We start from the raw sequence: 10,385 nt of genomic DNA, 5'->3' as shown, positions 1-10,385 counted from the left end.
CTGTAGTGCAATTTTACAGGAAGTTAACATTTCCACATTCAATATAAAAGAAACAATATACATTTGAAAACGTGCCATAGGATTTTTAATGAAAAAATTAGAAAAGTGCATTATTTTACAACACTACAGTAAATGATTCTTTTTTTTTTTCTCTGTAAAGACATTGTAAAATATATACAGGGTTGCTTAGTGCATTCATTACAAAAGAAAGATGCAATCCCTTGCATAAATTACATATTGTACAGGGGTTCGCTGTCTACTTGGACTTGTAAACATTTGTGTGATACAGTTTTCATTCTTTATATAAGCTGCAATACATCTTATTTTCATTTGACTGTTGTTGCATTCTAACTCCAGTACGGCATTCTAAGGCCATGTGTGAAGGCATCCTCTCCCATTACGGAGAAGGCCAGAAAAAGAAATGAAAACACAAAAGAGTTTTTAATTTGGTTCTTTGTAATCAAGTTATCACTGGTTTACCAAATCACATCTTGATGCTTATGACCTGCTCTTTCTCCTTTGCTAGGACCAGCTCAACAACTGTGTTGAAGTTAGAGGTCTGAAATGAGCAGAGAAAACAGCTTCCAGGAGGTAAATTCCCAGTGCAGTCTCCACAGCCAAGCAGCTCCTCTTTCTAGATGACCGTGCTCCTAATGCTCTGTGTGCTGCACAGAAAATGTAACAACCAGGGTAGGAATTTAGAGAGTTTTGCTCTATCTCAGGCTGTTGAGGGCCTTTAGAATGCCGTCAATACACCATCGGTAAGTCCGCATATGCACATTCAAAGAAGTACAAAAATGCACCAAAAAGTGTCAAGAGATCCAAAAGAGACATAGCATCAACACGCACTCACAAACACACACATACACGCACGCTTCTGTCTGAGCAGGAAGGCTCAGTCTCCAAAGTAGGAATCACAATTTAATTTCAACATGTATGTGTGTTCGGAAGAAATCCAAGAATTTCCATATAAACTCCTTAGGTCCCAAATTGAACACTTTTATCCCTGTTTCTCATAGATGAACAGTTTGTTGAAGTAAGAAATTGCACCTTGAAGAGACAGTATCCACATTCTTTTGGCCTACTGGAAACAACTGTTAAGCCCCCCTCCCATTCCCCATTGACCTATCCAGCTCCAAATAATTTCCTTTGCCACTGTATCACTAGGATCAAAAGTTTTAGTCAATACTCCTCAATGGCAACAAACAGCCACACAAATCTTAACAAGTCAAGGGAAGAGGAAAAAGAAAACATTTTTTTCTTCCACAGTTCACTCCTGACCTTGCTAAAAAGGAACAGATGGATTATTGGTTGTATAGCACATCACAGGAGATCTACATTCTGTAAAAGAAAGACAGATTAGGTTTGCATTCTAATGAATGAGCCAGTCTCTCATAATTTCTGCTTATTACTTAGTTGTTAAAAAGTTTTGTAGTAGACAGGACTCTTTCTGAAGCATATACTAGTCCTTTTTTCATACGAGGTCAACCCAACAGTACTTACACCCAACTAACTTTGTGTGGATTAACCAAATTCGTTAAAGTTGAAGTCCAAAAGAGCAGTGCTCAGAGTGGTACCCAGGAAATTACTGAATAAAACCAACTGCTAGATTAACGGAGTCTTAAACCTGTTGTAACCTGGACGCTGGGATCCCTCTCTTGTTATGCAGGTAGTAACTTCTCCTCCAATATCTGAACAATATTCCTGCACTAACAACTTATACAGAAAGTATCTGCCACAATGTAAATGCAGCTGAGCCGTCGAAAAGGAGGTAAACTGGCAAGAGAAGGTCACTCGGTTGTGTTGAGCATACCAGTTCTGTTGGTCAGTGGTGACCACACCAGACCGCTGTACTAATCTTCCCAGGAGAATAAAAAGGGCACAGTATCAACGCTGAAGAGGAATTTCCTACTGCTGCTTCTGACTGCAGTATCTCTCCATGTTGGGAATTGAAAAGATATGCTAAAAATGAAAAATATGGCACCCATCTTTTCTGGAAAACATGTGTGACACTAAGGAATTCTTCAAAGAAAAGAGAAGTCACATGGAAAGACAAGTCACCATAGAGCAACTTGGTCTTAGATGCTGAAGAACGTGAAAGGAATGTACAGTGAAGATTAAAAAAACCCACAACAATTAACTGTGCATTGCTAAAAGGATCTCACATGTATGTCTTTGCTCCTGTGTTTGCACTTGGCCAATCTTTTGGCAAAATGACAGCTCCCAGAGCAACCAGAGGAATTTGGCCAGGTTCTAGTGGACACAACCATGATGAATAGCTGTGAGCTTCCCCACAGATCCATTTGGATGACTAGCACAAAGAAGATAATGAGATGTGTCCACTGTTGCATGCTGAACAAGAAACTCCAATTCACCCGCAACACCATTCGGAAGGGCTCTCAGAAGAAGAGCGTCAAATCAGAGAGATCAGAGAAATGTGCTAGGTACTTTGAAGGAAACATTAGAAGAAACGGCTATAGAGCTATCCGAAGGCTCTGTCACCAAAGCCTTTTTTAACCTTGCTCAGAGAGGATTTGAAAGGATATGCCATAGCATCAGTGTCCTCATCAATCCAGCTTGTGACACAGAAACTCAACTGTATCTTCCCCGTTCCCCATGTGGACCAGACATGGTTGGACATGTATCCAAGCAACCTTTCCTCCTAGAAGCATAATCTATCCCAGACAGCACAGCTGAGACACTTTGGCCATTGCACCAAATGGGTACCAGAACCATGCTCCATCCTGAAATACAGCCCCTTGCTCATCCATCTGCATCATCCCATCTCTCTGAGACATAACACTGGCTCTTTCCTCTACAGGTAAGACAAAACCAGGCCCAAAACCTATCTCCACAAAGACATTTAAGCACCTGTTTAGTTCAGTGGGAATTAAGAGCCTCACTGCATGTATTGGCTCTGAGCTAAAATCCTTTCCCCAGATACTCCCACAAGGAGCTCCAGTCAACGTGCCAAGATGATGCTTGTCAATAGGACAGCTGTGGCATGACCCCCATGTCAGCAGTGATATTACCAAACAGGCCTTTTGGAAATCATTTTGTAGACTTGCGATTTCAGACTCTGGGAGGCCAAAATCATTTATACGCTCTACTTCAGCTAATCTAATTAAATACTGTTATCAGATTAATTAGCCTCTTAACAATAATTATGATTAAGGAACTGCATACCCATGCTGTAGGGAGAGCCAGCAATAATGAATTAATTTTAGTTTTCTAAAGGTCAACTTTGATTATGTTTTGACATGTAGAAACTGTCCAAACACAGTCAATACAAAGAGGCTTCTTTGCTCTGTTGTGACTCCCTGAACCCAGCTGGAGAAGCTTAGCATTTCCCACACATTTCTATGGCTCAGTTCTGGGGAGATGCTATCAAAAGGTGGGCAAGGATACCACAGTCCAGGTCTTTCTGAGCCACAGTACAGATTTGCTGCAGGCGATAGGAGGGATGGTGTAACTGATCTCTTCCAAGGAGTAGTAGAGTGGAGGTGCTCTAGAAGACCCATTTTTCCCTGCTTCCTGCTTGACACTAACATTGGTAATGCGGTGTCACAAATGACAGTCCATTCCACCATGAACCAGCCATGGTCCCTCCTTCCCACACCTCCTGCCACTCCTGCTTGGGAGGATGCTGGCAAATAGACTAAACCCAGAAGACCCACGGCTCTTCCTTAATTTGAAACAATGCCACAGACCTTACTAACGATCTACAATGAGCCAAACCACTGTGTCTCTTTGCCTGCTCATGTCATTTGTGCTGCCCTTTCTCCTGACAGCGTTCTCCCAAACAAACACGCTCCCAAATTCTCCTCGCAGGCTAATGCAGTGCAGCCTGGCCAGGGAAGAAGTGTATCTCACCCGTGCAGGTTTATGCACTTTGCATTTCCTATTTGATTCCCCGCATATTGTTTTTAATCAATCTGTAGATTTCTTTTGTCAGCAGTAATTAGAGTGGAACATTTCCTTCCCCAGGGTGCAGTTCTGTAGCATAATGCTTTTCATTAATAGATGAGGGGGGAAAGTACAGAATGTGGTGATCTTGGGTCTGAACATACGTCTATGAAATGGCAAGCTAATGAGTTAATGTCTGGGTAGGAAAGGGGAGAGGGCACGTGGAGAAAGCCGGAGGGCCGCTGTCTGTGAAATAGATCTCTCTTCTACCCTCAAGTACTGTGCTCTGGATACAGCAATTACTGCAAGCTGTTCCACAGACCAGATAATCAATGAATCAAAGCCAGGCTAGTGGTAACAGAACTCATGCATGAGGAAGATGCATTATAGAGCATAGTTTCAATTATTATATTTGCTAGCGCCACTTGTGAATTAGCCACCTATGATAAATGTTATCATGCTGTTGTTTGCTCTGCATTTCTCAAAGTGAACTAAAAGACAACACAGCTTGGAACTGTGAATATTAATTACCAATAAAATTGAAGCATTAATTGGGTTTTTTCCCCCCTTTTTTTTTTTTCCAAATCTGTTGTGGATGTTAACGTATGGCAGCACTCCTTACATGGTCAGAAAGCAAGGTGAGGGAGGGATTTGGGGTGTTTATTAATTACAATATTCGCAGAAGGAGAGACAAATGAAGGCTGAAGGCTCTAGGAATAGTATTTCCAGCCTAAAATTAGCAGGCAGCTTTGGATGACTGGATTCCATAAAGCATAAATTATACAGGTTGACTGTTGTCTTTAGGTCTTTCTGCTCTCCTTTAGGTTTAGGAAAGTTTGTTCACAGTAAGCACTAGTTGGAGACACTGATATGAGATCTAGCAGTAAATAGAAAAAGGCTCACACTCCAGTCTCAGTAAAGGAGTATAAATCAGGACTTATTGTGTTGCACCTGAATCAGTTAGGTCACCATATTAGAAATCTGCATGAGAAAAAAAAATAGCCTTACAGCATTTTGATTTCACTGTAGTTTACCAATTCACAGCAATATAAACCCACCAACTTCACAAAATAGTCCAGCAAGAGCCAGCTCAGCAGCTGAAACATCCACCTAGATGATGTGCAAATCCAACCATATCTGCATTCTCCAGCACACAAGGAGAAATTTTGTGGAACTCCCAGTGTAACAGGGACACAAATGCTGAAGTTCCTCAGTTTGAAGATTTATACTGGACTTTTGCCGCAAAGGAATCCTGATGTGTACATGTATATGACTTGGATATTTGAGCAAAAGACAATAGGGTTGGACAGAGAATCAGTCAAGGCCTTCGGGGAAAAGGAAAAAATAAGAATAACAATCACTGAACAACATCCAATTAAATGAAAGACTTAGGGCCAGTCTGAATAAGTTTAGCTTTAGTAAAGCATCCATTGGCTTCAGAGGAAGGTCCTGCCAGTCCAGGCTTTAGAGAAAGAGAGAATTTGCTTACATTCTACTAGGCCCTTGAACTTAGGAACACCAGTAAAGGAAATAGAATGACTTAACTTAATTTATCACAGGGACTAGCACTGCTCAGGATGGGCTGGCTGAATAAAATCCTGGTTTCAGTGAAGACAGCAGCAAAAACCTGACCGGAGAATCAAGAACTCCGCAAATCTCCTTATCAGCAGTAATCAGTGAAACACTGTGGCATAGACCTTGGCTGAGCAGAGGACAATCAGTCTCCCAGACTGATTCTACCCAGATCAAAGCACAACAGTCTTCAGTATCACCTCACAGTGACTTCAGCTGGAAATAACATAACTACAGCTGCTGTTGAGAACAATTTCTTTCTTTCCATCTTTCTTTTTGCCCTTCTACTACTTTTTTGGGTGAAAGTTCCTCTGCCATGTTCATTATCTATATCTTAAATAATTGCAAACTATATTTTGGCAAAGGGTGCCATCAGTTTTCACGGTTTTAATTCAGCCTCTGAGGTCAGATTAACTAGCACAAGAGTTCCAGAGCATCTTCCATCTGTAATCAATTTCTCTGCGTCCAATGTCATGATTCTATTTGTTTTGATTTTTGTGTATCGTTATGATGGCTAATCCTTCTCGTACGCTTTATCTAGCTGAAGTTCCAAAATAACGTTTGATATTGAAGTTAGACGACAGGCAGGCTGGTCAGAAAGGCAGTATTTCTTTTTCATTTCTGTGAGTGTTATGCACCTCTAGTTGATGAAAGTAGTGGTAGTGTGATTCTCATTGTAATTTGTGCAATATTCCAGTCAATAAGAGTGTCTTGTTGAAATATGCATTAAAAAGTCCGTAACATTAGTGTAATGGACACACTCCAACTCATCTCTCTGGTCTGGCTTCCTCATAAAGATTTTAAATGACTGTCTTAATTAGAGCCTAATATTAACAGGAATATTACATAAAGCTAAATGAGGACATAAACTTCAGCTGAAAGCTACTTCCACCCAAGCTCCTGCCCTCTGGTCTGCACACACCAAATCATTCTGGAACATTTTCATCCTCCATCTTGGTTCCACGGACTGCCTTTTTTTAAGCTTTTAGCAACAAATGATGCCTTTTCCCATCACAAAAGCTTTCAAATCTGTCAGAGAAAACAAGAAATTACCTTGCCTAGCTTTGAATCGCAATAATCTTGATTACTGCCCTGTCATTTTTTCGATAGAAGCATTAGGAAACTAATGAGACAAACTACAATACAGTAGATTAACTTGGTCACTTCCCTCTTTTCTTTTTTTTTTTTTTTTAATGTTGCTGATTTTGTCCTAATGAGCTGTTACAGAGTCCAAACAGAAGTCTATTGCTGAAGGTAACAATACATCTTCTCCATTCATTAACAACCAAAAAGCTATTTTGGACCCTTGAAGTAACATCCAAACACCCCTTCTAGAGCTGTCCCATTACAGTCATCCCTGTAAAGCATATATATGTACGAAGTTCGTCAAAACAGTTCCAATTAGATTAGTCAGGATCCTCCTTACACAGTAACAAAGACCAAGTGGAGACTTGTGCCTGCATTGTTCTATTAAGCTTCCTCTTTCGTTTCCATATCACAGCATGCTCAGTCAAAGCTATTTTGGTGCTTCACTGATCAAACTGATTTTTCCCTTTGATGATAATATGAAATATGATAGGATAATAGGGTTGTTATATAATCAAAGTCGACAGCAGGGAGCTAAATTTGTGTTGTTTTGATGAAGAGCACATTAGTGTGACATAAATAGACTAATCTGATTTATTATTATTATTTCTAATGCTTAATAATAGGGAAGGGTAGGGGAAATGAGACTCGGGGGAATGAGAGTGCATCACAAAGTGATAGCAGACGTCTGTGTGCTACGGAAACACAGGTTAGATATTCTGGATATTAGGACGTCTTGTCATAAGCAGCACCACTACTACCTGCTTCTAGCTGAATTTCAAAAGAGCGAGTAGCAAGGAAGAGAGGTTGAACTGAAAGAAATAATGTCTTAAGTGGAATAAAGCTAATAATGAACTACAGAAAACATTCTGTGAAAAGCAGTGTCGTGGGAAGAAAACTGGTATTCATGTAAGGCAATAAGAAGTCAGAGACAGAGCAGACAAAAATCCGCTCACCTTTCACTGACTGATTTTTCATGTGTAACTGAAAAGCTGGGATTAACCTTGGACAAAAGCTTCCCTTTCACGATAGTGTCTGTTCCAGTTCCAGACAGCCCAAGTCATTATTCACACATCAGTCAAGAACCAGAAAAACAATGAGAGAGGCATTTTGAGTGTATTTGTGCCTGGCGTACTGATGTGTACACACGAGAGTTCTTGTATTTGTGGCTGCTCACAAAGCAAAGTCCTGCAAGAGCTCATGCAAACATCTGAATGCGTGCAGGCTTGCAAAGGAAATGTCTTGCTACTTTAAAAACTTGTGTGTAACTAAAATATAGATTGGACAGAATTTTAGGTTCTTCAGGCAGAAAATAAAAATAAATAAACATCTTTTAAAATCCTGAGGAACGTAGATACATTTTAGCAAAACACTTTCCCACATACACACTCATTACAGCTTTTAGACTTAAAAGTATCACTACGGACATCTACTCCGGCTCCTTCATAACCATATACATAGCTTTCTTTAACCACGTCCATAAACTTCAAGTAGCCTAAAGCAGAGCTTTTATAAAGCCATTGAGCCAATGCAAAGACTCCAAGCGGCCTATAGGTTTGGCCACAAGTTGCACCAGAGGAGGTTTAGATTGGATATTAGGAAAAAATTCTTCACCGAAAGGGTTGTCAGACATTGGAACAGGCTGCCCAGGGAGGTGGTGGAGTCATCATCCCTGGAGGTATTTAAAAGATGTGTGCATGAGGCGCTTAGGGACGTGGTTTAGTGGTGGACTTGTTAGTGTTAGGTTTATGGTTGGACTTGATGATCTTAAAGGTCTTTTCCAACCTAAAGGATTCTATGATTCTATGATAACCCATTACATGCCGAGGTAAGTTGCTGCTCTGGTTAAATTCCCCATGTATTAAAATAATACTCTTCATTTATGGTTCCCGAGGGAAGATTTAGTAACAAATCAGCTAGAGTATGTAACAGCTTTGAACTTCTGGAGTTCAACATGATTTATAGCACATTTAAAGATTATCTTTATATGCAGCAGAAATAGAATTTTCCTCTTTTCTTAAAGGACAAAAGAGGAAAAAGCTAACCAATATTTTATATGATGTAACCTTTTTTCACAAAACTGTTTACATTTTTTGCCAAAAGTCCTGTTACAAAGGTTCTCCTTCACTAGGCAGGGACAATTTCACTTGACTTCCGCAAAACCCCAAACTTTTCCTGCTTTTCTCCAGTGTCAAATACACCCAGCACTCATACATGGTACAGATGCGTATATTCCAGGCATTCTTTTTCTCACCTCCTTAGCAGGAAAAGAAACCTACATTTATTTGCACTTCTAGGGTGCCACCAGCAAAGACTATGAAAGTGAACTTGGCCAGCACTGTGAACCCTGTGGGCCATCCTCATGGAAACCAGCTTCTAGATGGCAAACCTTGAGGTGGTTTAACACATCCTGAAACTGCTTTTCTAGGTACGCTTGCTTCAACACTTCTGCCATCAGCATTTGCCTCAGGACACGGTCACAGCAGCACAGCATTAATGCACCCAGCATGCTCTCCTACTGTGCTGAAGGATGTTATCCCCCATGTTAGGCAGAAAACGTCCATCCTCATCCAGCCTCATTAAGAATCCTAAGTTATTTCTTCACTAACCTTAATGGAGGTTTTCATGCCACAGCAATTTATAATCCCAAAGGAAGCTGCATAGGGGAGTCAAAGTCATGGATACTTGCTTTTCATTTACTTGTTGAAACACAGATATAGAAATCAGGAGAACATGAACATATTTGATATAGCTAATAATAGCTAATAATTTAAAGCCAGGGAGAAGAGAACAGAGGAGGAATGACATTCCTTATTTCTCCCTATTAATGCTCTTTATAGATGCCTCTTTGAAAGGGTATCAACATCCATCAGCACACAGAGCTCAGAGCTGGGGTTTGTACAAAAACACACCATCTAGTTGAAAAAAAAAAAAAAAGGTTATTGCTTTTACACTGAGAGCACAAAATGGTTGATTCAGCAGGAGTTGATTAGTGCCAAAAAAAGATGGGGTTTGTATGGCGACTTAACACGGAAGGCGATTTATAAGATAGGATTAAATCAGAGACAAAGGTGCGGGTTTATAAAACTTGCAGTCCTACCCCTGTCAAATCGAAGATAAACCTCCCAAAGCACTAAATCCCATGTAATCATTGCAAATTCCTATTGTCTTAAAAGGGAGCTGGATTAGGTCTCTAATTCGGTTCTATAAAGTCTGTTTGGTCCAGATGAACAACCAAGAAATGGACAATCTCCAAGGAACAACTCTACGACATGGTCTCAACATCCTCCACTACAACTTGCCAATGCAATCATGTTACCCTCCAAACACTGGAGTAAAACTGCTTTTGCCCATTACTGCTAAATGCATTTTGCCTTTCCACCTAGCAAAAAAGCAATATCACATCTAATCTCACAAGTTCCCAGTGAGCCAAACACAAGATACTGTCCCTTGAATTCTTCCTGAGACCAACAAAGGCTTTCCATTATTTACAAATCAAAAGCGTTTAGAGACAATCATCTTTATTTTTTTATTTAAAACAAGGAATGCCCTGTTCACTATCATATAAGAAAAAATATACATCCACCTATTTATACCCATCCTAATCCAAGCATTCAAAAAAATATAATTAATATCCATGCAGGTAATTGCTGCACAAAATAATAATAATAATAATAATAATAATAATAATAATAATAATAATAACAATAATTCTATAAATAAAAGAAAAATAACAAAATACACTCTTTAGTTCCAACAATTCTCCCGATTTCTCTTAAATTGCAAATTGTTGGAACAGTTGAAAATGATAAAAGTAAATA

Source organism: Gavia stellata, chromosome 3 (assembly GCF_030936135.1).
Source record: "Gavia stellata isolate bGavSte3 chromosome 3, bGavSte3.hap2, whole genome shotgun sequence".
Taxonomy (NCBI): Eukaryota; Metazoa; Chordata; class Aves; order Gaviiformes; family Gaviidae; genus Gavia; species Gavia stellata.
Note: the sequence above shows the minus strand (reverse complement) of the source record.